The 23,397-nt window shown below is 37.0% G+C and overlaps 1 long non-coding RNA gene across 1 annotated transcript in view; it reads right to left on the reverse strand.

Moving 5' to 3' along the window:
* Window positions 1-23,135, reverse strand: part of LOC142603643 (uncharacterized) — a 67,324-nt gene extending 44,189 nt beyond the window's left edge. Inside the window, exon 1 of the long non-coding RNA XR_012837542.1 lies at window positions 23,061-23,135. This is a non-coding gene — a long non-coding RNA (uncharacterized LOC142603643). The remainder of the gene's footprint in view (window positions 1-23,060) is intronic.
* Window positions 23,136-23,397: the final 262 nt, after the last annotated feature.

Below are 23,397 nucleotides of genomic sequence, written 5' to 3' on the forward strand. Positions count from 1 at the left end.
AATACTTCCTGAGAAAAATGATTCAGTTTCAGCTGTAACAAACTAATTCCAATCTATGTAAGACATCACTGTGGTTGCCACTGCTGTTTTTTGGTTTTGTTTCTGGCTGTAGTTCTAAAAAGATCTAAAGAGACAAATTTAATTAAATTCTCCATATTGGAAAAATACATATTGTCCTTTTACTCTTTTAAGTAAAGAAGAGTTTCTTCTTTACATGAAGAAACAGTGTATCTTCATGTTTGTGCTCTCTCCTTCTTTTTACACACCGTTCCAACAAGTAATTAGTCTTGATTAAAACAGAGTTGATACAAATTATGAGATTAACTTCTATATCTTTAACTCTTCAGAAAACTTTATCCACATAGTCGTCCGTTTGCTCGCTATATTAAGTGCACAGACTTCTATTTAATATTTTTTCTGACTTTTAATACTGCTTTGTTCAGCTATTAGTTTAAATGGATGAAAAAGGCTTTTCTACTACTCTGAGATACTTCATGAAACTATGCAATAGAATGTACTATCAAGTTAATGTTATCTGCTGTTGATATACTATTTTGCATCGTTTCCCCTTTATCTTCTGTTTTATATTAGAAGAAGTCATAAAAACTTGTATTGCAAAAAGCCAACAATTCAACCAGCTCTATTCCAGCAGTTAAAAACCCTCCACTTTGCCAAAGCACGGATCTTATCCCAGCTGCTCTTTGGTAAGATGTGTTAGAGTGACCGTACAGATTTCTCACTTGCATGATGAAAGACAGACTTGGTGGTATTTGTACTTTATTCATTGATTAGAAGCAAGGAGCTCGCCAGAGCCACATCTTTCAACAGCTACAGAAGATTAAAAGTTATATTTTAAATGTGAGAATACAGCACCGGCTGAAAAAGTTTCCAGTCTTGCTGATTTTATCCTTCGGACTGCACAAAAGTAGTAAAAACAAGAAAAAACCTTCCTATCTCAGTCTCCTTTCTAGACTTCCCAGCTCCCTTATTAACCCTTCCTTTCTTCTCCTTTCCCATTTTATTGGGAATCATCTATAAAGCATCCAGAAATTGTTGAAAGGAAAAAACTGAAACTGCATGAGATAAACAGCAGCTGCTCAGTGAAGCTGCATGGAGCCTGTACACAAAACTTCAATTACTAGTCTCACTGAGTTCAAAGGGATTATTTCTGTGAATAAATGTTCTAGTGTTCTAGCGTGGACACAATCCTGACCTAAATGGAGCAGTGAAAGGGGCTTTGCTCCTCCTCTCTCTTGCCCTTTTTTGGTAAATTTCTCTTACTGACATTTATGTGTTGCTTACTGGATTATTTCCCTACTTCTCACCAAATCACACTCACTTTTATAACAGTATGGAGCAGACCTCTATTAATCAGCCTTATAATATCTTACCATTTGTCCTAGGACAGAAAATACTCACTGAAAATTCAACATGCCAGAACGATAAGTAGTGTAAATCACATACTTCCGATGAAATTCATAGCTTGAAGTGTTCCACTATTATAAATCATATTGTTCTAAAGAAGAGATTTCACAACGCATCTTCACTCCTCCTCCTTCCAAGGTAGTCTTTAAATTCAGGCACAACCCACAGTTCAAGTTTGCTTTGCTTAGAAAGGCTCTAAATACTCCCTCCTGTAGCACAGCAGGAGGCTCCTTTAAAGCAGTTGAGATTGGTGGGTGGATTGAGAAGGCATGAGACCACAATTATACCCCATTTCAATGATATGTCTGGAGCTGTAGCGACTCCAGACAAAGAAGCTGAAGTGTATGGAAGCTGATATGTCTTCAAGACAGACCTAAAAATACCTGTCGGAGCTGCAGGTTTGAAGCTATTACCAAGAGCAATTCAGAGAGTTTTCCTGCTGGGAGCCAAAGATGCTGCTGAATCATTTACAACAGGCTGTCTGGAGGATCTGGTTATCAGAGAGAGTGAAGCAGAAAACTTTACTTCTCTAGGTAACGCAAGCCTCTAGTCTTCTCTTTACTCACAGGTAACTACAAAAGGGTTCTTTTTAAGTTTTCCTCAGGCAGAGCTCCCTCACGCTCTTTTTGATCACGATACTCTGCCTCCTCCATACTCTGCCAATGTTTCTGAAGTGCACTGGGGGAAATTTGTCAGCACCGAGAACAGATCTGAAACTCTGGAAGAGGATTTGGAAGCAGACAGGATCTGACCCATTCAGGACACCCATCACATAAACTCAAAGTAGCTAAAATCTGCCACTTTCATAAAGGTAAGAAAAACCTCTCATATGAACACATCAGCCACTCGGGAAGAGAAAAAAAGCATTCCTGTCCTGCTCGCCACAAAAGGAATTTACTTTTACGCCTTGGGAGTCATTTGGACTCTTCTGAAACTAAGCACTGGTGAGATCAGCTGGACAAATCAAGACAAATAGCAACTTTATTAGATGCATGTCACTCATTTCTGATTTTGGCTAAAGGAGTAGGTACAAAATTAATCTTGTGTATACAGCAACTGAGTCAAAACAGCAATCTTAACAACTACTGAGTGACCAAAACTGCTTCCTACTCCCATTTTTCCTACTGGAACCCGTCAAACATAAGACATTGCAAAAACAGATGAGAAAGATTTCTTGAGAAATCACCCTTGGCTAGGCCTAAATTAAACAATCAGCCCTTTCCCCTAATTGAGGGGCACTCTTAGCTTCTGCTAGGGAAAAGGAGTAAAACAGTGTTTGCTGATCCACCAGGGCATAAGACTGAGGTCTCAGTCCTGGAAATAGAAACAAAATCCTATTTGACTTCCGCATATTTCTTTCTTGATCAAAATTTGCAACATGCTAAAACCTAGAAATAACAAAGCAGAACATATCATATTATGATGTAAACATTATAGGCATACTGGAACATAAAGACATGTCGTAACAGAAATGAGTTTATCTACTTGGCTCTGGAAGACTTCAGCTGAGTTTTGATTTGAGCATCACAGTTTACTAAATACATGGAACAGCCGGAAGCATATCGACAAAAATAATCAGACATCTAAAAGAATCAAGAGGAAGAACTGAAGGAATTGGGGGACATTCATTCTAGGTAAGAGCAACGGAGACAGATTAAGAGCTTTCATAACTATAAAAGCTCACTGCAAAGGACATGGTGATATTGAGAAATGGAGACAATTGGTTTAATGGGAAATAGGAGAAAAGCCAGGAATTTATGCAATAGGGAAGACTTGGGACAGACCTTGAGATGAAACACTATGAAAGGACAGCTATGGTTAATGCGATGGAGTGCTGAGACAAGCTGCGTGATCCCTGTTGCTGGATTACAGGAATGCGATAGACATCCACCCAGGACTAGCTGACAGTGTCTCCGAGCAGAGGAACAGCACCAGTGGCATCTCATGGCTCCTTTCACATACACAATTCTCCTATCCCAGAGACCTGGAGCTAATGTGGATATTGGAATTAATCAATATAGATCCATTGTAACATTTTTAAGGGGAAGCTGCCTGACAGAAAAAGGAAGTCTCTGTTGAACTCTGTTCTATCTGTAACAGACTTTGACGAAATTATTAATCTAATCTATACGTTCCTATTTTAATTTACCATGAATATTATCGTGTTAGACTGGGATTTGATTTCCACAAAGTCACTAAAGGTGAAAAGTGTTCTGAACTACTCCTGATATTTAGAGATAATTCTGTGTGTAAGCTGTAACTTGATTTCTAAATCATAAGTCCTTTCAATTTTCTCTTTGCATTGAGTATCAATATAGATCTAATTATAGAACAAAACGTAACCATGTCTCTCATTAATTTCTGAAGCATATGTGACTTTTTATGAGCTATCTTTAGCATGAAGCCATGCAGTAACTCAGAGATTAATACATACAGTGAGACGCATTTCACACAAATACCTAGTTTTTAAAGCAGGCTCCCAACACTTTTCTGCAGCAAGCGTATGTCTTTGGTGGCCAGTAAGATAATCACTGGGGCCAGAGCTCACACGGACACAACTTGCTTTTGCAGGTGTTCAATTTAAAGATACTTTTTTCTGGCCAATCGTCACACCAAACTTCCTCTCTTCCTGCTTTACTGATACCTGTTATACCAGAGCACCTTTCAGGTTTCAAAACCTTTGATATTCAATAAGCTTCAGAACCCTCCTGTGAAGTACCAATTTATTATGTCTCTGTGGAGAGGAAGAAAATGTTTACATTGTGGAAAAGTCAGATGCAAAATTTTCCTTTGAAATCTGTAGCTACAGACCTGTGACTTAGGTATTTGTGGTTTGAAAAAATTGTAACTTAAGTATTTTTACCATCTGTTTGTTTACCCCGGAAGCTTTTCAGTAGTCACTAGGAGCACATCACTCATTATACGGTCTCATTTGCTCTGAAAATTAGGTGCTTTTTATTTCTTTTTAAAAGCTTCATTGCTGAGCTGCTTCTAATATTTTCTCCTAATCTGCACAAGAAAAATCGTAAGTTTGAAATGTTTCCTTTCTTGTTCAGTGATCTGTAAAGCACACAAATACTGCACCCATCCAAGCAAACGACAAAGTTTTCCATTCCAATGAAAGACGCTCACTTGGATATATTTTGAGCAATGTTCTCACAACTTGGTTTCAGCACTACACACTACTATGACTATTTCCATAAATGGTTTTGCCTACTATTATGCTCTCCAATTTTACTTTTCAGAAGAAATATCACAGGTTTTGTGTTAGCTGAAGTATCAGGAATATATAATTATGGGATAATTGGTCTAGTTGAAATAAATATTTTTTTTATTAACCTCAGTGAAGCTAGGATTTCTCGATGGCAAAGAAAAAACTACTGAAAGCCTATAACCCTCCAGAATTTGACCCTAATAATGAGAACAGAGTAACTCTGCTGAAGTCAAATTTCCACAGTGAAATTCCATTTTCCACTGGTCCTTAGGTATAGGGATAGTAGAAAGTTAATTCTTTGCAAATCCTTTGCAAGACAAACATTAAGAAATACTCAGAATAAGACAGATACAGACACCAGAAAAATACAACTATAGATGTTGGTGTCAGCTTTGACAGCTACACTGCTGACTGGCATGTGCATGTTGACAGCTGAAGATGAAGGGCTAAAGTAGGAGGAGAAAAATATTCCAATTCAATTTAATTGATGCAAATGACTAAGACGTAAGTAAACTATAACATGAGCTACGAAACAGGAACACCAGATGCATGCAAATTTAGTACTTTGTGAATTTTTATACTAAATATATATTAGTAAGTTATCAAAGTTATCCACTCTACCTGTAAGTGATTTTTAAAAATCATTCTAATGAAAAATACTGTATTTAGAGTGATGAAAATGAAATACATGAAATTGGTAGAGATACGTGATGGAGACCTAAGAGGGTTTGTACACTGAAACAGAAATAGCTCATTCCATACTGGAGTGTTTCAGTACATGCCGAAAACTCTGTAGCCTAGAAATTAGTTGGGAAAAATACTCTAGAACAGCCATTTTGCCGTACTTCAGGGAGTAACGTATGTTTCCTAGATTTATCCCTCTGCTCCCCACTATCCCTTGTTTATAAACAAATTTCCTAATTCAATATTTTGCAAACAGGACAGCAAGAGAGAGAGATTTCTTTAGTTTCTCTTATTTTGTTTTGCCCTGTGCTGCTTGATATACTCTTCTGGCTAAGGCAAGTGCCTGGAGATCTTGTAGAACTTTGGCAAAAATATAAATGTTTCTGGAAGATTCTTCTGAAAGCACTGCCAAACTTGTTCAGCAGTTATTGTATTTGTGATGATAAATGAGTATATAATTTTAGAATGGATCTACATTGAAGCCTATTCAAAACACCTTATTTATACAGCGTGATCACCAAAGTAAATAAAGATCAAGCTTTCCAAAACATTAGTTTTATTCCACCTTCAAGTCAAATTACAATTTCAAACAAATAAATTTTGGATTCTTTTATCTGCAGCTGTCCTGCTTGACACTAAAAAACCCAAATTAATTCCAGAAACAAAGTTCAGGAATTGTGTCAAGTTTTTGGACTATCCATGTTAAAAAAAAAAAAAAAAAATCAATCCTTCTCCAGCAAACTAAAAAAAACCTCAAAATGTTTCTTTGGCACAAAATTAAATATCTCCCCTGGGACATTTTAATTGCTTGTTAAAAATAAAGGCTTCTGCAGGTTGGAAATAAAGGGCTAGATACACGAAGAGAGGGAGGGAGGCAGTCTCACAAAGTCCAAGAACCCTCAGACAATCTGGAAAGGTAGGAGATGAAAGTTCAAAGCCTGTATTTCTAAATGAGGCCAAGAGGATGTCTCAAGCTGCAATGCCTCCTTGCCATTTACTTCAGTTCCTCACAAATACTGCTCCTATATGTACCATAACACCAGCTACCCACTTCAATATGGAAAAAAAATGACAATGTTACAACCCATTCTCATGTATTATGTCACACCCAGGCAAGTTTCATTAGAATTTTTGAACATACCAGAGAACTTACTCAACATTTGGATATTTCAATATATTTTTTACTTGAACGTATTCACCGAATTCAATCTGAATTCATTGTTACTTTTAGGTGCCACGAATCATAGTGCTCAATGAATTGATATTTGCCAGGGAAAAAACCCAACAAAATAGTCACCCAGATCTACTGCTACTTAAAGGATCCTGTGTAAAGCCCCTTGGATTGTGTATTTTAAAGATTCATCACGGAAGAACAAGAAATAATATTTGAAATAAACTATAGACTTTTTCTGTCATCCATAGAATCATCTTCAAACCTACGGCTCATGCACGTGTCTCTAACGTAGTTGATCCGTTATATACCCACAGGTAAACCATCTGCATGTGCTTCTTCAGACAGAAAGCACCTGACAATGCATGCTTCACTTCACAGGACAGGCTTTACCTCCAGCCCCTCGTCCTGGTCCTGAGCTGCTCCAACACAGGGAGTGCCTAGAAATCTGTGGATAGAGACAGGGCACCGATGCCGAACACTCCTAGCTCCCTTCTCCTCGGGACCCTACAGCTGGTGGTGTGATTAGGCTGGCTGGGTGCTCCCCGATGCTCTCTTTCCAAAGTGCCCTCCCACGGCAAACCTGGACCGTGTAACATTGTCCATAGACATAACTAGGGACAGGAAGGACTCTGAGTTCGGCTAGGAGTTGGCTCCAGCCACTGAGACAATTTGCCTAGACCATAGCCCACTCTTAAGAACTTCATGATAAAGTCAACCGCCAACCAGACTGAGCAGTCCCAACTGGTCAAGAGCTCTGTTATTTCTAGGTGGTCTCAATGATCCCTAAGCCTTGCAATATGCTGCTGGAATAACAGTCCTGCAGTCTGTTCTGTATTTCTCTATTGATAATCAGAGGACTTTGACCTGAAAGATGTTTATGTAAAGAGCTGGACTCCATTTAAATTTGAATCCGATATCCCAGTCTGTGACTAGAGAAACTAAGGATTATTACTGCTTAAATTTTTAAAATACTGGACACACACACAGACACAAAATCATTCAGGTAAGTAAATACCACGAGTCGGAGGGAAGCCTGTTTCATGGGTGCTCCTATTTTGAAGCTCCAGTATTCATGAATGAAACATACTATTTCAGTCCTCAAATCTGTGTACAATTTACTATGAAATGTTGATTCATAATTCTTCTCAAGCTTTTAATGCAGGAATTATATGTATATTTTAAGATAACAATACAGGCCACTTCATAAACACTGTCTTTGATGCAAAAGATCAGACAACTGTTACTGGCTTTTATTAGCGGAGGAGGAAAGTGAGGCTTGGCGTCAGCAGACAGACTATTGTATGTATAATATCTGTGACTTAAGTTTACTCCAAGTTGGCTCCTTTGTAAATTCCCCAGGCTCTATGAAATCTAGAGTTGGGGCTGATAAAAACACTGAAAAATAAAAAGGCATCCAAAAAAGCATTTTATAAATGCAGCATATTTTATAAAAAGCAATTTCAAATCTGCTCCAGGTAGACACATAAAATCTTATGAATAAGTTCAAAGCATGGTTACAAAACTTTTATGCACTCCCTTAAAATAAAAAAAGAATGCATATGCATGTTTTGGAGAATCTTTGATATAGGTATGTGTGTGCATATAATAGGGTCCGAATTAAAACATTTCTTCTGTATGAATATGTAAACGTCAGTTTTTGCTAATAAATAACTTTTATTTTTGCTCTGACAAACAGATGCTCCAGCAACAGAACAGATACCCTTAATAAGCACTCTCTACTTGATCCATTGTGCAGTTTATTTTGTGGGAAGTTCCATACGTAACAAGCCAATATAGGGCACTGATCCAGTAGCAAACTTGATGGAACCACCCCTTTGTACCAAGGGATCAAACTGCCTGGGGTCAGGGTGTGGGAGGTGGTAGCCAGAGAAAAAGGTCATGCCTGTGTGAGTTCTGATTCATTAGACCTCCCAAAAAACAACTGTTCATGAGAGCTTTATATACTAAACGTAAAGATGAGTCCTCATAGCAGAATCTCAAAGAAGCAGCAAAGTGTTGCCGCACATCTCTTGTCCTCAGCTCAACCTCACCAGTGAAAAATGTATACCTCTAGAGGTACATGAGGATTAATCACAAGCTGTTGGTAATGTCCAATATATATTTTTGTGACATAATATATACTATTTTATTATTCCAACACTACTTATGACATTGAAATAGATTATTATTAGATGGTGAAAAAATACTTCTTTTTCATCCTGCTCACTATCTATCAAGAACAGATCTCTTCCATAAGCCTTTTAAATTCCTTGATTTATAGGAGGGAGGGGAAGGAGGCGTTAACATGCTAACTCACTCTTTCACTACGAGAGAATAAGATTTTGTGTATTCCTATAGATTTATTTATGTTTTTAAATCATGGTTATTGCAAACTGTTACATTATTGGCTTAATCTACCTAGTACCTGCAGAACAGTATTTTCAGCATTCATTTAACGTATGCTGCTAAAGTTTCCAAGTTATTTTATAAATTTACAAACTTTTAAATTTTATTTTGCTGACTCTAGCCATTAAAATGTGGAACTAACATCAGAGTACCATGACTCGGGCACATGGCAGCGAAAGTGTTATTTGAAGTGAGGACTCCTCTCCTAAACAAAAAGTCCACCATTTAGAGCCAGGCAGAGTTGTACCTGCTAAACAAATCAGTTACTGCAAATTCATCTGAATGAGAATCATTCTAATACCCACCGCTGCATTACCAGGTTTAACTGAAGTACCTGGATTTTACCTGTAAAACCTGTGGATACAGAATTGAATTACATATGCAAAATAGGCAAAGTTTATAAGTAATCATAGAATCATAGAATGGTTTGGGTTGGAAGGGACCTCAAAAACCATCTAGTTCCAACCCCCCTGCTGTGGGCAGGGAGACCCTCCACTAGACCACATTGCCCAAAGCCTCATCCAACCTGGTCTTAAACACTTCAGGGGATGGGGCATCCACAACCTCTCTGGGCAACCTGTTCCAGTACCTCACCACTCTCACAGGAAAGAATTTCTTTCTAACATCTCATCTAAATCGACCCTCCTTCAGCTTAAACCCATTCCCCCTTGTCCTGTCACTACACTCCCTGATAAACAGTCCCTCACCATCTTTCCTGTAGGCCCCTTCAGGTACTGGTAAGCCACAATTAGATCTCCCCAGAGCCGCCTTTTCTCCAGGCTGAACAACCCCAACTCTCTCAGCCTGTCCTCATAGGAGAGGTGCTCCAGCCCTCCGATCAGCTTTGTGGCCCTCCTCTGGACTCAACTCCAACAGCTCCATGTCTCTCCTGTACTGGGGCCCCCAGAGCTGGACGCAGTACTCCAGGTGGGGTCTCACAAGAGCGGAGTAGAGGGGCAGGATCACCTCCCTCGACCTGCTGGTCACACCTCTCTTGATGCAGCCCAGGACTGCATCAAAAAGTAATCATCTTTGGCATGAATTACCAAGACTCATTATAAGGTATAACAGAAAGAGGCTAGCCTTAGATAAATGAACATTTTAATCCTTCCATGAAAAATACTTGAATATTTAATAATCCGAATGGACTTCTGTTTAAGGTACATGACTGTAAAGGAGAAAAAATGTGTTATATTCTCTGCTTTTCCTAGTGCTCATGGATAATGTTGTATAAATCTATCTGTGATTCAAGCTGTAAATTCAAGAGCTGCCTTCTGGCAAAAAGTGGTGGCTTAAGCACTTCTTAGTATAGTTCAACACCTCCATTATGGTTACAGCTTCTTCTGAGATTCACCTGGCAAACTGCATTTGGGTTATAAATGATGAGTCAGATGAGCATTTTAAAGTCACCTTTGGTTAAAGTACCATATTTGGTAAAATACCCACCTCTAGGTATGTTATTAACCCAAAACCAGTAGGATGTTTTATGAAAGAAAAAGTAATCATATTTTTGGCTGGGACTGAATTGCTGACCTACTAAAACCATATTTCACTAGTCCAGAATTTGTGCAAGACACATATAATCCTCATTCTTCGGTTATTCCATTTGCTGTGACTGGTGACCATACACCACACTCAAAAAAATGCATTCTGAAAGTACTCATAAATACTCTGAGTAAAATAGTCCTTGACAGTAACATACAGAGCATTTAAAGAGATAGATGAGCAGATAAAGTGAGGTATGATGGGCCAATGTAATTTCATCAATCACAGTTGCAACATGGCACCCTTTGAAACAACGTTGGTACACGGGAACCTCCTGCAAACAAGGCAAACGGAAAGAAGGAGAATCATGCATCGGTGCTTCTGACCTCTGGAGAGAACTAGAAGTATCAGAGGCTGGGAAGTAGCTGTTTAACATCCCTTTATTTACCCACTTCATTTAGTAAATGTATTAAATTAAACTGCAGATGTTCTGCTGTCAGCACAGCAAGCTAGCTGCAGTCTTAGCAGGCTGTTTCCCGATAGAAACATTTTATCTACTGTAAATAAACAAACACTATTTTATTAATTAGTTAATGAATTATTTTTCAAAAATGCTCCACTAGGCTCTTTACAGCCCAAGCTACTGTAGTTCCTATTTTTACTAGAGACCTTGTAATTGAAGAGGGAGAGTGTTCGAGCTTTTTGAAATTGTAGCTCATGAACGACTAATTATCACTACTGCAACCATGTTTTAAGTTATTATATATTTCTGCAGTACTTCCAGAATTAAAATTGCAGAAACTAGACTGAAAAGAAAACCAAACTGAAAGGAAAAAACCCTCCCATCCTTAAGAGGGATGCCAGCAATATCAAGTTTGTGTATTTAATTTAATTTAAAAAAAAAAAAAAAAAGAAAAAAAGGCTTATTATTAATGATAAGAGGTTTTTTTCAGAATATCAAATGGGAACAACATACAGGAAGAAAAATAATATGTAATAAATGTCAAGTCATAGGTTCTCATCAACCATGCATGTTTTCTCATAAGAAATCACAATGGAAGACAAGGAAAAAAAGCCCATTCATAATTGAAAGAAAAGAAAACATACAAAAATCAAAACCAAAGTCCACCTAATTACTGATAGTTACATTTCATTGCATCATTGTGCTCATTTGTTCCAACTTGCTGGCTCAGTAAAGTTTTTAATAGACAGATGGCTAATTTTATAATTTCAACCCAATTTCTTACTGGACCAACTCCAAAGATCCAGTGTTAGTGTAATGCCATGGATAAAGGTCAACAGAATAAGAGGAGAACATATGCTAACGTCAGCATTTCACATAGTCTTCTTTAACAGAATACACAGTGCTAAGCTGAGGGATTTGCACTGGCTCAACACTAACACCATATGGGTGGCCTGTTGAAAAGTAACGATGGCCTAAGCATAGAATCTTAATCAGGTACTGATGGCCAATGAATCAAATAGCACCACACAAGTAATCACTAAGTGATTAAAAAAATTACAGAAGATGTATTGCTGAAATTACTGGGCTAACTAGAGAAGTGATTTTGTCTTAGCTAAAGCCTGTCACGTCATTACCTCTTAATCTTAACCCCAATCTTTTTTATCCTCATACAAATCTCTCTGAAATAAAAAGGAACTCAATTTTTTGTTATGAACATTCCTGTGCGTAATGAAAATGTACCTGCAATTTGATAACTCTACGTTATTTATTGCTAAGAATTTATGAAAGGAGCACATGAACAGTTTTAATCCTTTCAGTAACTGATAATATGGATAATATGCAATTGAAAAGCTCCTTACAAATTTCATAAGCAAGTCTTGCTTTCCTTCTTTTCAATAATTTTGAAGGAATGACTTGGTTTTATTAGGTTAGCAAGGCGACTCTGTAGTATACACATAATAATTGTATTATACATGACTGCTGCCCAGGTTAAAATGATACCCAGTACACCTGGCAGCCTGTACCGCTTTACAGAGATCTCCACTATATGGATGTAGTAGGATACTTGTACACCCTTCATATTCTTTATTAAGAAAATGCTGCCTGCTTAAGATAGCCTTGAATATAACTGGAACTTATCAGAGGCAAGGCCATAGGACGGATGGTTAAACAGAACCCATTTCCCTAAAATAAATACATACATAAATAAATAATCCATTAATTGAAGAGCTGCAGCCAGTTTCTTCAATAGACTACAGAAATGCCTGAGGAGTTATAGCATTTTACCTATAAACTCAGTTTCAAAGATGAATTCTACTTTTTTCAACCCATGTTTAGTTCCACAACGTAGCTCACCAGGAGCAGTTTCATGTCACAGCTAAAGCAAGCTAAGCAATCTAATCTCAAAAGTGGCAGTATCTTCCCTTCCCATCTTGTCAGCTAGGCATTTTCTATTTTTTTCCTTCTCCATTTGGTTCAAAAGGAGAGATCTAGCAGAATACAGATAATTTTCTGTTGCAGATGGGGAAAAATAAACTAGCTTTAAATTGGATCAGCAAGAAGACACGTTTATCTCTAAACTAAATGGCGGGTGGGAGGGAAGAGGTATGTAGAACTGCCTCCTTCACTCTCAGATTAGCATAGATGTTATGTGAAATAAGACCCCACAGCCTATCTGCTGAAATCTGCAGAGAGATGAGATTATTTCAAAGTTTTAAGCACATAGGTGTTTGGTATGCATACAGCTGATGTACATGCATTTAATTGGGGGTGGGGGGGTGGGGGATGAGAAGTGGGGACAGAATGTGCAGAAAGGAACTGGGACCAGAATGCTTTTTCTTCAAAAACTGCTGTAACCTTTTACAAACAAGCAGTTACAGTTAAAAGAAGTAGTTTCAAATAATTGACCTTGATGCTCTTAGTTCCACACGAGTGAGTACGATGCTAACGAATATGAATGGAAGATATTTTTGTAAATTAAGGTTTTGCATTAAAATTGTATACCTCTATTCATGGGATACTGTTTACACCAAGAAACACTTCACCATGTAGATGGGCTACCCTCACAAAAGGATAAAAGAGATTTTAGAAGTTTTTGAAATCCTCTTTTATGAAAACTTGATCAATTCTAAACCAAAGTAGTCTCTGCAAGGAACTTTGTTCCCTAAATTTCACTTCCTGAAAATGACTACCAACCCTTTCAGGCATGCCCACAGGAATTTATTCAAAACAAAATGACTAAGAGGAACAAAGCCCAAGATACTATCTATAGAAACCAGCCTTCAATTATGCCAGGAAAATAACCTCAAAACTCAACTTTTGTAAATAAATGTTTCTATCATACTACTTTGAAGAGTTTATTTAAATATCCATAAAGTATTGCATTTCATTTTTACCCAATAGGTCAGGGAAGTAGATTCCCTTACAGAGAACAGCTCTCTGATTTATATTTAAAATTAATCTAGAAAATGAGAGACTCATTCTCAAGAGTAAAACTTCTGCGTAAAACCCAGGATCAATAAAAATAAAATCCTGTTTGCAAGAGATAAAAGTGATTCACAACAGAAAAATGTCAAGATAACTCAAAGATTATTCTAAACTAGTCAAGGAATGAAATCCTCACAAGCATTTTAATATTCAAACCTGAATAACTGTAGTCTTTATTTTTGCTGCTAATATGAAATGTTCTCACTAAATTTAAATATTGTGAAAAAACATTCAGACTAAAAACAAAACACAGCTTAAAGAAATGTCAGACATGTACAAAATTACTGTGAAAGAGGAAAAAGAAGAAAGAAAACCCCCCAGAAATTAGGCCAGTTTTTAGGCTACAAGCCAACTGTTTGCTCTACTTTGCTTTATTTATTAGTTCTTAAGGTATTTAAAACTTGAGCATTAAAACTGGAGAATGATTTGCAAATGAATGCAGTTGCAGTTGTGAAAATATAACTCACAGCTGAATGTGGGTTATTCAGACAAATGGCTGCTTTGTTAGAGGAGGGGAAGTGAAGTTCTGTGTTAATTTATTACAAACTGCAGCATTTCAACCCTGATGTCCAGGCAACAATGTTTTTTATTTCAAGTAATTTATAAGTACTTCCCATAGCACTTAACAGTGATGTCTTTGGCTGTTTCACCATGGTACCAGAGTGTATATGTATTTACTGTGGGAATTTGTTTTTAATAAAACTGTTGTAAGGCATTTTTATTCCTTCTCTTTGTTACATTAAAAACATTCACTGCATAAGTAATGTATTTTTTTCCTACTTGAAAGGCAGCAGATTATGGCCAGCACTGTATTTGGTTGTGTAAAATAATGACAGGCTAAGTGATTTCTCAACCAAAGCAAGTTATTTCACTTGCCATGATTTCCCCCCACCAACTCCCCCCTTTAATACTGGTGACAGCACATGACTTCTTTAAGTTCCCTGTGTTGGTATAATCATGTCAGTCCCCAGATTAGATCTGGTCAACGTGAAAATAAAAAACATCAGGGGAAAAAGAAATGCAATGTCTGACTTATCAAAAGTAACTATGGTATCGCATTGTACATATTCTAATATCAGAGATTCTGGGAGGAGGGTGTGGGGTTTTCTTTTATTAAATGCTTTAAAGATTTAACACAGGGTCATATGAATTCACTTGAGGTTGGTTTGGTTTACAGACTGCCAGCTCAAAAAATAGGATGCAAGAGAAAAGCTAAAGGCAGCGTGCAGGGAATAGTGCATAGATGGTTATGCATATACACGTAAATGCATATACAGACTATGTGTATATACATACACTTATAACTCCCCCTCCCAATATTTAATCTTGTCATGCTGCTACTTTTGGAGATCTTTCCTACAAAAAGTGCATTAATACATTTATAAGTCAGAAATGAACTATCATGACCATCTACTTTGAAGAAGCAGAAACCTGCCACGTCAACAGCTAAATCTGCTACAGCAGTTAATCTTGCTGATAAAAAAATTAATATATTTTACAGCTAATCTTCATTTAACTTCAGTTTAAATGAATATCCAACCAGTGGATCTGGCTACACTTTTGTGTCTTAAAAAATTAAACATCAGAAATGTCTTCTTTCATATAAGTAATATATCACTCAAAATAGTCCTGGAATATGTTTATTCTCATACTTTTATACCATTTGTTTCAAAGGTTATGTAAATTGCTACAACTTTTATGGTAAAAATAATGCTCTTAATGCCATTTAGTTTTGAATGTCATGCTCCAGAGGCTTTTGCAGAATTACTGCAGCAGTACAAAAAATTACAGGCCAAATACATCCTCATTTAAATCCTCTGACACTGGGTAGTACACATAAGTTTGTACAATTTTATTTCTTCTAGTCCTAGATTGAGTTGCTTTAACAAGAAGAATATTTGTAAATAATATCATAATAGACCTTTTGTAAGAGTTGCTTTAAATTTATATTCGAAGAGTTGACAGATATTGAAATATATTAAAAAGTTGCAGGCAACAATAAGTTTGCTTTCTTAGACAAAGTTAAAGCAATCAACTTCCTGTGCCTCTGCTCTAAGGTTCAGACTATTATTCAAACTCTGGGGGATAGACACTTGGCAATAGTAAGTATTTTCCAGTTTTCCTCTTCACTTTTTAAAAAAAATTCACAATAAAAAGATTGCTGAAGTGAAAGATTCAATTCTTCTGCTAGCAGAGTCATGCCTGGAATTTTCTTGACCATATTCTAACATCCAGTCTTTTGTCAGTGACTATTTGCCTCATACCTACCTCAAGCCAATTTGACATTATTTATGGGAAACATTCTTGAACATTTCTTGAATGAGAATTGTGCAGAAAAGTTCTCATCTTTGGTGAAAAAAAAATTATTTTTTAATCAGTTTGCTTCATGTATTTGTTTTATTCTCTTCAAAGTCAAGAGATTAAAAAAAAATCAAGAAAAAAATTCCATAAAAATGCTGTCAAGATCTAATTCGGAGAAATACAAAATGTTACCTCAGAACACAAGTACATATTCGGCAGTCTGTTAGAATAATTTCCATAAAGCTAAGTAAACACCTGAAAGTTCTCCTCTCACTAGATAAAACTTGAGCTTCTCACATTTTATGAAATATTAGTGATTTTGAGTAAAAAGAAATGGAGTTTTTGTTTGGTTCAGCAGTTTATTTTACCTCACAACCCATTCTTTTTCCTCCCTTCACACAGAGTCAGGTATATTTTTGTTCTACTTCTCAATTATTCTACTATATTACGTAGACCAGATCACAGACCCTGACAGTAGCTTTTCATAGTAAAGTGGCAAAACAGACTTTCCTGTTCCCAGTCTGACTATCCATCCCCGTGAATAGCACAGAGAAGCAGTATGGGGAAGAAAACTCTGCAGAGCTAAACATGTTTCCCAATGATGCAACTGAGTTACTACCCAGCGTGTATGGACGTCTGCAGGAGAAGCACAAAATCCACAGGGAAAAGTTCAAAGTAGCAGAGAGCAAATGTGTATACATTTGCAAGGCTGGCTTCCAGTGTAATTCCAGAAACTAGGACTGAGAAACATGGTTTATAGATAATTTATTATCTACAGAGGAGAAGAAAATGGCAAGTAAAATATCAGTTTATGATTATTCCTATATGTTCCCAACTGACTAGCTGAAGGTAAAGAGAATGGAGATCCCTTGTAATCCAATGTTTTTGATGAAAGTCTCTGTACATTGAAGCAGATTGCAAAGGAAATACCCTGACAACCTCTAAAAGACGTTAAAATCATGATTTGCAGGAACAGCTAAGTGTGTTTATGAATTCCATGCATATCCACTGGATTTCTTCAAAACACAAAACCATTAGGGTGCATCACAGAAATTATTGGAGACCCAAGAAGAGGCATTTGGATGATAATGGAACTCATAAAATAAGCACACCCCCTTAGCAGCAGGGCTCAGTAGGGAAAAAGGCATCTGTTTCATGAAAAATTAAGACCTTGAATTATGCTGCTTTTCAATGAGAAACAAAACTTATATCTTCTGTCATTTACCATGAAAAAACTGACAGAAAGTATGACATCTGGCCTACTCAACAGCTTGGTGATCAGAAGTATTCACCAAAATTTTAAAAAACTTCAGAAGTTCACATCCTAAATCAGAAACAAAACAACCCTCCCAAGATTTCCACATGTCATGAGCGTGTGCCCTACCCACTTCTCCAGATTGTTTCTAAAATACACATAGAATTCCTCTGGAAAACCTTGAGCTATTTGAAATTATACCAGGTGTACATACTATTCCATGCTTGTTTTCTCCCTCTCCCTCTTTTTTTTTTTTTTTTTGTTTGCTTTTTATTAAAGTTCTTTGTGAATGAGAAGGTTCCTATAGCTAATTCTTCCTGACAGTCTCCAAGTAATTAAATTCAATAAATATTTTAGTAGCACAGATACTGAATAAGTTTAAAAGTTAGCGTCTGGTGGTAAAGAATAGTATTTAAATAACTGTCCTTCAGCCATTGTCACACCTCCAGCCCCTTTGTGGAACCGTTTTCTGAGTGTTCACACAGCGCAAGGAAATGCTGCAGCAGTACTTTTTAACACATACACTTTGTATGTTTTTTAGAAGTAGGTAAAGGAGAGAGACAAAACCAGTAAAGAGAAAATAATCTACTTGCAGAGTATGCTTTTGATGGATAAATAAGCTTATATGAAGCTACATGTTATACTGTGCTGATTGCTTCAAGACAGTCTAGACATGCACACAAGAAATTATCCAAAAAAATTCGGAAGCGTGCTAAGTAAGGCACACAAAGTGTGGGATATGCCAGCATTAAAGCTGTCTTCTGCATACTACAGCTGCCTCACATGCATGCATGGTGATACGCTTGTTAAATACTACTACCAGCGTTTTTGTCCTCCTTGTTGTTCACTGCAGTTTTTATTGCCACAACCACTATAACATCATGGGGAAGGTTCCAGGAACTATGCAATAGGCTATAACATCAGAAAGTCTTAATCTGCCTTTTGGGATCTCCAGTGTTCAGGTATGCGATGTCCAGATGATTTCCAGACGTTCCGTTGATCAGAAGCTTTTTTTTTCCTCTAATCTACACAATTAGATTGTCAGCTTTTCTCTCTACAGAGTACCAAAAATATGTTCGTTGAGAGGAACATAAGGTATCACAACTCTTAACTGCAGGGAGCAGTGCACCAGTTATTACAGAGCTGAGACAGCTCAAAGATATTTTGTCAACCATACTTAACTGAAGAAGCAAATCTGTAAAGCTTCTTAGAAGATCAGGTTGCCTGAAGTATTAATAGTACATTTTACAGTCAGAAACACGAGGTGCTTTGGTATGCAAGTATTCTGTAAGGTACTGAACATTTAACCACTATTATTCCTCTGATTTAGGCTGTAATTTCAGAACGCAGAAAAATAGGGTTTCCTTTCCAGAACAGAAAGACCAAAATGGAGTTACTCAGCTTTTGTGGCAGAGATAGTATTGGTGAGGTAAAAACTTGAAGACCCTCAAGAACACATTAACTTCCAGCCTGCAAGCTTTGCCAATGCAAGATTCTGACTGGCATTATTAGGAACTCTTCTCCTGATATACTGAAGATGAAAGAAATCACACAGCAGATAACACTACCACCAGAAAAACTGCAGACGCACAGTCCTTCACTACACCACTAAGATGCATGTCCTGGAAAAAAAAATAAAATCTGAAAGTGGAAATGGTCCGTTCCATGAAACTGAGGCATAAGTAAAACACAAATTTGCAAGGTGATGCTTCTCTTCCTTCCTGAGCCCTGTGCTGACAGGACTCAAAGTTGAGAAGTTCAGGACTAGAATCATTAGAAGCTGGATTTGTAACTCCCCGCTCACATAAATTGGACATTAGAAGTATGACATTTTTAAGGAATTTGGAGTTCTCAGTTTTAAATGTGCATTTAAATCAGTGAGATTAAAGGAGCCGCCTCAGAGACTCCATGAACAAAACTGCAGGAATCCTATTTGAAGACAAATAGAGCTCATTCTTGTTCTAATAGGCATGCTCACAATAACAGGGCACTACATTAAAATTGTTACAGATAAATGACACCACACTTATTCTGAATGAATCAGGATGAAGAACTAAATTTCTAAACCCTAAGTCTCCAAGATCCAGAGGTCCAAATTCAGACCAAAGCTTATATGAGAACACTCACCTATAGAGCCAAAAAGTTCTAGAAGTACAAGCAAACGCATAAACATGTACACTTTGGTCTATATTTGCTGTAAGAATGACAGTCAAACAAGCACTAGAAAGAGTGGGAAGAATGATGAGGGAATGGGAAATTCCCTCTTTCAAGCCACCTGATGGCTTCTGCTTGACATAGACACCAATATTTTTAAAAGTCTGGAAATAGAAGAACTGTGCATTTTTAACTGTATCTCCAAGACAAATGTAACTGTATCTCCAAGACTGATTGTAAATGTCTCCATTCTTCCTTATTTTACAATCTGACTACATTCTAGTAAGCTAAAAGATTTATTAGTCTTCTGCAGCATATGTCGAGAGGAACTGACACCAAGGTTTTGCTCTTTCTTCCTATATATGTTTCTGTATTCACATTCTGACTTAAAAAAAAAAGAAATTCTGGTTTCCACAACTTCCTACTTTTTCTAAAAATTCAGTAACAGCAGAGTGACGTTTCAGAGACTTGACAAATACAACCGTACAGAGAAACTAAGGTAAATGACAAACCGCCCCCCCCCCCATTCTCCGCTCCCATTCCCCAGCAGCCATTTTGACATTATCTCTAAGCTACTGCTTAAAAGTAGTATCTTTTAGACATTTAAATATTCCATATTAGCTTAATCAGCAACACACAAAGCTTTGTTTTGACTCCTGCATTTTCACCTGTTTGGTTTCTAACACCCACCACTCTGGGAGCTGCGATATAAAGACATTCATTTCACATTCTCCTAAGAACCAATTATATGCACTGCAAACTTTCTACTCTGCTCTGTGTTGTACATCAGTTGCTTTAAAATCATTTAAAAGCCAACAAATGTACATACACAGATTTCTGTGGTCAGGACATCTGCAGTTTCTCAACTGTTTCTAAAGCAGAAAAAAATGCCTATTAGTATAAAATTTAAAGAAAAATTGCCCACAGGAGGAATGGGCATTAGCCATGCTTCACTTCCCTCCTTTTTGTTGACATATGAAGCACTTTTTTTCCTCTTCCTTTCTTTCCAATTCACAGTGGGTCTAAAGAGGTGAATCAGTGCACAGAGAAAAAGAGAGAAAGAGAGGGGAAAAAAGAAAAAACCCCACAAACCTCTTTTTCCAGGGTGGGTATGAAATATGAAGGCCCAACAATTGTCTGAGCTCAGTGCATTGGAATAACATTGGTTAAATTATGGATAGTTTTGAATAGTGTCACTTTTTTTTCTCTGCAGATGGTTGTTCACACAAGGAGTCTGGCCTGCATAATTGTATCACTAATAAGCAGTAAGGCAATTAGTTGTGTAAGTGTGCTATAATCATTCTAACAGAAGAGATGACGAAGAGACAAAAAAAGGAGGGGGGACAAAAAATGTCTTTTCTCAATTCATCAACTGACAGCCATAATTAGATATATATAATTGAAAATTCCACAGTAGGGGGGCCAGCTTATACAAATGAATTTTCTTTGCTTCTCTTATGCATTTTTTCCTTTTGCCTGAACATTCCCCCCAAGAAAAAGGCAGAAAATTTGTCATTCCAGGGGAGCGTATACTGTATGAACTGCAGGCTGCTCATTCAGAGCAATGATGTCAGAATAACATCTTTTCCCCCCCACTAAGAAATGGACAGCTTTGAACTGAGCTTTTATTAGCTGTTTTCAGCCAGTAGCAAATTAAAAAAACCCCAAAACAAAACCCACAACACAAGAAAAAAACCCCACAAACCAACACAACCTAGGATGATATATATCAGTTTGCAGAACATGAAATGTAAAACTCTGAGAGGAGAGGTCACCTTTTTTTTCCCATTGACATGAAGACGGCTTGGTTTTGGTGCTGGGGGAAGAGTTCTGAGTTATAATAGAGCATTACATCATCAAGTATTATGGGAAGAAGGGGATTTCTTTTGAGCGAAGCCTGATTATCAAAGGCTATAATTAAATTTGGGCTAAAAATGCCCAAGTGCTTATGAGTTTGTGGAAACTATGCACAGAACAGCTTTCCACTGAATTAATCAGCTTGCAAGTTTTCATTATTCTGGAGCTTCTCTTTTTAAACTGTAAGCTCACAATCACAGCTTTTTTTTTTTTTTTTTTTTTTTTATCAACAAACTCTCCTAAAATTTAATTGGACAAACCTTAACTGATTTTTTTTTTTTCCCCCTTAAAGAGAGAGAATGTTAAGGCTGGAGCTTGTTAATTAAGTTCTTTAAATGCCCCCAGCTGTGCAATAAATTTTCAAAGCTACACAACTGCATTTTTTTTAAACATTTGGTCTCTTGTTTTTTAGTTAAAATATTTTTGAAAAAAGAACAAACAACTGTAACAGAAGACTGAAGAAAATTCCTATACATACGGATGACCCTGACTGATGAAAATTGAAAGATTAGAAAATTGCAGCTGGTTAGAATGTAACTACACATTTCAGGACTGTTTTCAAGGACTACAATTAATTAATGTCTTCTAAAACAATTTAGCACCTCTAAAAAAAAAATAAATCTAAGAAAGCTCTGTGTTAGATGAGAATAAGATAAAGTATCCCATGTAGTTCCACAACAAAATCCTTCTATCTAACATCAATGAAAAGTTTACTGAAACATTACACAGAAACTTCCACAAATTCAAGTACCATATGTTTGGCAGGATAAGTCAACATAGTTCTATTATCTCAAAAAATATCAGTGGCTAGGGTTCAAATCTGAAGGCCTCACAATAAGAGTATGAAGATGACATGAAAACATGTATCTTAACATCAGGTCATCTAAATATGTATTTTCATAATTTATTAGCTAGCTATATATGTCTAACTTCTTAATGTTATATGTAACAAAATATTCAACAGCAAATTCTCCTCTATTAAAAAAAAAAAGCATGATTAAAAATATATCTGGCAGAAAAAAATTATCGAACATACTGACCATTATAGTCTTAACAGTCATCAGTAACAAACTTTTGGCACTTTTGGACAGCTCAGAAAGTTTGTTACTGAAGAACAGAAATAGTATAATATGATCCACAACAATGAAAATAAGTATCTTCTTCCCTATCCCATAAAAAACCACTAATGGTCTGATGGGAGATTGTCATGTTCTCCCTGATGAAAAGAGCTGACCCTGGAGAACCCGAGTATTGACTTTTACTCATTTTAGTACCCAAATTCACTCTATGTTGTACTAGAAGTCTGACACACTCCCAACTTTGGCCTTTGAAAGGCTGAAATATGCAAATAAAGACAGAAACCTTAAATACTAGTGGAAAAACATGAGACAATACTAGCGCTATAAAAGTTAAATACGCCACAAAAAATACTTTTGCAATAGTATGTCACAGATTAGCTTCCTAACAGCAGAGTTTAACAGAATCTGACATTTCCAGACTATCTCAATAAAATTTGAGACCTAGTGAGGACAGTCCACCTCACCGACTGGAGGATGTTCCTTGCTCCTTTTTTATTCACACAAGGTAGTCAAAATTCTGTCTATGGTTATCTGTCTTGGGGAACACACAAGTGTGTGAACTGATTTGAACTCACATGTCCTCCCAGCACTGAGATTTTGGTAGAGCAAGACATGTAGGGTGGTTTTGCCTTCCCCTTTCTGGTTTGTAGTGTCAGGTCCAATCCAGACCTTAGAGATAGTCAAGAGTTAACAGCTTTTGTTCTGGTATGCTCCAAAGCAAAATTTCACATTACCACTATAGAGCCACAGGTTGCACCAAAAACTTGGAATGAAACCACTGAGCACTTGACACCCCAATTAACACTCTGTAGTTCTGCTGGTGAGTAATATCAGAAGCATCTTCGAATGCTTTAAGCTACTAGGGATTTTATGGCTGATCCCAACACACTCTCATGGATCCTACTGACTGTG

This window comes from Balearica regulorum, chromosome 13 (assembly GCF_011004875.1).
Source record: "Balearica regulorum gibbericeps isolate bBalReg1 chromosome 13, bBalReg1.pri, whole genome shotgun sequence".
NCBI lineage: Eukaryota > Metazoa > Chordata > Aves > Gruiformes > Gruidae > Balearica > Balearica regulorum.